This window comes from Triticum urartu, chromosome 5A (assembly GCF_056163025.1).
Source record: "Triticum urartu cultivar PI428250 chromosome 5A, HENAU_Tu73, whole genome shotgun sequence".
NCBI classification, from domain to species: Eukaryota; Viridiplantae; Streptophyta; class Magnoliopsida; order Poales; family Poaceae; genus Triticum; species Triticum urartu.
Window position 1 is genome coordinate 664,035,379 of NC_141877.1, and position 5,917 is coordinate 664,041,295.

The window sequence follows — 5,917 nt, forward strand, 5'->3', positions numbered from 1 at the left end:
TTTCATATCTCTCACAAACCTCCCCAATCCTTTTGTGCTTTTCGCTCTTTTCTTTCTGTTTGAAGAAATAGAAAAAGGCCAGAGGGAGAGAGAGACTAGCAGCAGCGCCGCCCAGCAGCAAAGCAGACCAGCCGCAGCCCAGCAGCGCTCCTGTTGAGGATATGACTATCGGGAATGACTCGCCCAGGAGGGGCGGGGTCAATCACAATGGCCGGTTACTTAAAAGAAGCCCGAACAGTATACAAGGTGAGAGTTTATGATAAGGCTTGTAGTAGGCCCAAGCCCAGAGGCAGCTTAAGCCCCGTAAGTATAAACCGCCATGTATGAATAAGACTTGTAAAGTAAGGAATGTAAAAGATGTCACCGAGCCGGACATGTTGTATGAGCCGTCCGGGACTCTATAGGCCGCAGGGCATCAACCTGTCTATATAAGGGGACGACCCGGTAGTGGCTTAGGGCAAGAAGCAATAGATCGAGAGTCAAGTAAGCGTATTTCGCTCCTTGGTCATCGAAACCTAGCAATACCACATCAACTGGATAATTGCTCTTTGATAGATTGTATTTCCTTGTTGCAATCCGTGCTAAATTCTCCTCATGTTTATAGTCAAAATAAAGCTTTTACCAAACATATCGTTGATGCTTTAATGCAATCTTATGAAGAAAAGCTTGAATTACAAGTTTTTGTCCCTAGAAAACTTCATGATGAGTGGGAACCTACTATTAAAATTAAAATTAAAGATCATGAATGCTATGCTTTATGTGATTTGGGTGCTAGTGTTTCCATGATTCCAAAAACCTTGTGTGATGTGTTAGGTTTCCGTGAATTTGATGATTGTTCTTTAAATTTTCATCTTGCGGATTCCACCATTAAGAAACCTATGGGAAGGATTAATGATGTTCTTATTGTTGCAAATAGGAATTATGTGCCCGTAGATTTCATTGTTCTTGATATAGATTGCAATCCTACATGTCCTATTATTCTTGGTAGACCTTTCGTTAGAACGATTAGTGCAATTATTGATATGAAAGAAGGAAATATTAGATTCCAATTTCCATTATGGAAAGGCATGGAACACTTTCCTAGAAATAAAATTAAATCAGCTTATGAATCTATATGAGAGCCACTTATGGATTGCATACGAAAGATGACAATACCTAGATCTATTCTTGTTTTTATGCCTAGCTAGTGGCGTTAAACGATAGCGCTTGTTGGTATGCAGCCCAATTTTATTTTTGTTTCTTGTTTTTTGTTTCTGTTTAGTAATAAATAATTCATGTAGCTTCTGTTTACATGTGGTTTTATGTTTTTAATTAGTGTTTGTTCCAAGTAGAACCTTTGGGAAGACTTGGGGGAAGTCTTTGCGATCTTGCTATAAAAAACAAAAACTTTAGCGCTCACGAGATTTGCTGCCATTTTTTTTACTGGAGAGTGCGATTGGGTTGATTCTTTTTGAAGATGATTAATAAAAGAATTCGTCACGTTCACAATTTATTTCAGAATTGTTGGGGTTACAGAAGTATTCGAAGCGTACATATTACTACAGACTGTTCTGTTTTTGACAGATTCGGTTTTTCATGTGTTGTTTGCTTATTTTGATGAATCTATGGCAACTATCGGGGGATATGAACCATAGAGAAGTTGGAATACAGTAGGTTTAACACCAATATAAATAAACAATGAGTTCATTATAGTATCTTGAAGTGGTAGTTTGTGTTTCTTATACTAACGGAGCTCATGAGATTTTCTGTTGAGCCATGTGTTGTGAAGTTTTCAAGTTTTGGGTAAATATTTGATGGATTTTGGAATAAGGAGTGGCAAGAGCCTAAGCTTGGGGATGCACATGGCACCCCAAGGTAAAATTCAAGGACAACTAAAAGCCTAAGCTTGGGGATGCCCCGGAAGGCACCCCCTCTTTCGTCTTCGTCCATCGGTAACTTTATTGGAGGCTATATTTTTATTCATCACATGATATGTGTTTTTGCTTGGAGCATCTTGTATGATTTGAGTCTTTGCTTATTAGTTTACCAAAATAATCCTTGATGTACGGACCTTTTGGAGAGACACACATGAATCGGAATTTATTAGAATAGTCTATGTGCTTCAGTTATATCTTTTGAGCTAGATAATTTTGCTCTAGTACTTAACTTATACCTTTTTATGAGCACAGTGGTGGTTTTATTTTATAGAAATTATTGATCTCTAATGCTTCGCTTATATTATTTTGAGAGTGTTTTAGAACAGCATGGTAATTTGCTTTTCCTATAAAATTAGTCCTAATATGATAGGCATCCAAGATGGGTATAATAACAACTATCATAAAAAGTGTATTGAATATTATGAGAAGCTTAATACTTGATGATTGTTTTCGGATATGAAGATGGTGATATTAGAGTCATGCTAGTTGAGTAGTTGTTAATTTGAGAAATACTTGTTCTAAAGTTTGTGATTCCCGTAGCATGCACGTATGGTGAACCGTTATGTGATGAAGTCGGAGCATGATTTATTTATTGATTGTCCTCCTTATGAGTGGCGGTCAGGGATGAGCGATGGTCTTTTCCTACCAATCTATCCCCCTAGGAGCATGCGCGTAGTACTTTGTTTCAATAACTAATAGATTTCTGCAATAAGTACGTGTGTTCTTTATGACTAATGTTGAGTCCATGGATTATACGCACTCTGACCCTTCCACCATTATTAGCCTCTCTAATACCGCACACCTTTCGCTAGTATCATACACCCACCATATATCTTCCACAAAATAGCCAACATACGTACCTATTATGGCATTTCCATAGCCATTCCAAGATATATTGCCATGCAACTTACCACCGTTCCGTTTGTTATGACACGTTACATCATTGTCATATTGCTTTGCATGATCATGTAGTTGACATCGTATTTGTGGCAAAGCCACCTTTATAATTCTTTCATACATGTCACTCTTGATTCATTGCACATCCTAGTACACCGCCGGAGGCATTCACATAGAGTCATATCTTGTTCTAAGTATCGAGTTGTAATTTTTGAGTTGTAAGTAAATAAAAGTGTGATGATCATCATTATTAGAGCATTGTCCCAAGTGAGGAAAGGATGATGGAGACTCTAATTCCCCCACACACTACTAGGAAAAGGGCTATAGATAGGATTGACACTAATGGCGCACCAGGGAAGTAGTGCGCCACTACTATATACTAATGGCGCGCCAGTTGGTGATGCGCCATTAGTGTGGAAGACACTAATGGCGCACCAGAAAACAGGTGCGCCACTAGTGATAATTTTTTTTTATTATTTTTACATACATACTAATGGCGCATCCTATGTCTGGTGCGCCATTACTAGTTCTAACTAGTAATGGCGCACCAGACAAGGAGTGCGCTAGTACTGAATTTTTTGTATTCTTTTTTTTTGCAAAACTACTAATGGTGCACCACTTCACCGTGCACCATTAGTAGTTTAAACTACTAATGGCGCACCCTGTAAAAGTGCGCCATTAGTATATATTTTGATATCATGAATATTTTTAAATATCATGGGCACTTTTTGATATCATGAATATTTTTAAATTTCATGGGCACTTTTTGAATTCATGAATATTTTTTCAAATTTGATGATATTTTTTCATATTCAATATGATAAAATATTGAATATTCATGAGACCACTCGATCTCGATCCCCCTCCATCTCGATCTTGATTCCCCCTCCATCTCGATCTCGATCCCACCCGCGCCTCCTCTCCCCTCTTCATTTTTTAAAAAATAATAATAAAAAAGTGTAGACTACAATTGTTGTTAAACAACAATTATTACTATTTTTATAAAAAATATTACTGTTTCATATTCATATTCATTTTCTAAAAAAATATTACATGCAATAAAAAAAATTACTTATGGCGCACCTCTGGCTGGTGCGCCATTAGTAAGATTTCCCCTAGCTAATTCCCTCCCTCTCGCCAGATCCCCTTCATCCCTCTCCCTCGCCCCTAGCTAATTCCCCCCGCTGCCCTGACCCACGACGCCGCCGATGACCCCCCGCACCCTCCGCCGCTCCACCGCCGCCGACGACCCACCGCACCCTCCCCCGCTCCACCGCCGCCGCCGACCCCCCGCACCCTCCCCGCTCCACCGCCGTCGCCGACCCCCTGCACCCTCCCCCGGCCCGCTCCACCGCGGCCGCCGACACCCCGCACCCTCCCCCGCTTTTTGATAATATTTTCAAATAACAAATTTGATGATATTTTCAAATAACAAATTTGATGATATTTTCAATTAAAAATAAAAAACAAATTTGACGATATTAACAAAAACAAATTTGATGATATTTGATGATATATTTTGTTCTAGTCCTCATGAAAACAACAAATTTGATAAAAAACAAATTATTAGATGCAACAAGAAATAATGAAAAAAAGAAGTTACTAATGGCGCACCAGAGGAGGGTGCGCCATTGCTATCAGAAAAAAAGTTACTAATGGCGCACCAGAGAATGGTGCCCCATTGCTATGAGTGTTTTTATGGCGCACCCCTCGACGTTGCGCCATTACTAACATTCCCCCCTCTATAGCTGGATACCCGGCCCTTCGCCCGATAGCTCCTTCCCTCTCCCTTGCCAGATCCCCTTCCATCCCTCGCCACACCCGCTCCGGCTCCCCCGCGCCGCCGCCCCCGCGCCCCCCGACCCGTGAAGCACGTGTCCGCTGGCCTCCCCACGACCAATCGAGGCGCCCAGGAGGACCGCCGTTGTCTTCCTCTTCGACTACGAGGACCCGGACGAGCTCGGACGCCCTCGAGCCACCCGTTCTACGCCGCCACCGACCCCGACCCCTCCGGCGACTGGCCACGCCCGCCCAGGTACCTCTCCTCCTTCCTTCCTCTCCACCCTTCCTCCCCATTCCCTCCCTCCCAAGTTATTCTTGCTATATGGATCAGAACATATGGAGCATTACTATTGCTATATGGAGCATTAATTTGCAGGATCAGAACAAGTTTTTAACAGGATGCTCTACAATGTTAATTAGGTGCATTACTATTGCTATATGGAGCAGCAATTTACTATTGCTATATGCTCTAGTTTGTATCAATGTGATTGTAGTTTTTCTTGTCATCAAGTTTAGTTGATGTTTATTTAAATATAGCTTATATGATCAGCCACTCTATGTATGATTGTGGCTTGAAGGTTCTAGAAGAACATTTTTCCTTCAAATTCTATCTGGTGGCATTGTCCTAGACTCCCTAGTTGTGTTGCTAATTGTGCTTATATTAAAAGAATTTGGAATTACTCACTGTACTAGAACTCTGTAGGTTGAATTTTTGTTAAATAATACTGATGTTATGAGAATGTAAGCACCTATTATTGCTACTGATATCATTGGCTCATTGCTGCCTTTGTGCAATGCAGAACTGTTAAGAGTGATTTGGAGGATTCAAGATTCTGTGAAGCTCTTTTGACATTTAAAACTCAGAACTGAAGGTACTTAATAAACTCAAAAGCATTGATGATAACTCTTGTTGCCTAGAAACAGAGGTATTTTACATATTGCATTGCTGGTGTTTGTTTATGATCAGAGTTTAAGCATGTGTAGTGTAGTGTAGTGTAGTGAGCTTGTTCTAGTGTAGTGAGGTCTGAACCATTGCACGATGTAGTGTAGTGTAGTGAGCTCTAAACCATGTTTAGTGTTGAGTACTTCAAGTTTACTGAACCTATTCATTTTTGTGGACTTAGTGAACATGATAAGACAAGCCAGATGCTCTATTTTTAATTAACAGTAATCCATGATCATCAAGAGTTTCTTTCACTAATTTTCAGTTAACAGCAATCCATGATTTTTTTCAGCTAAAACTATTCATGATTTTTTGTTGGGTGACCTATTAGATCTGGAATGGAAGCTCACATAAGTTGAGCTGATTTTTGTCCATATGA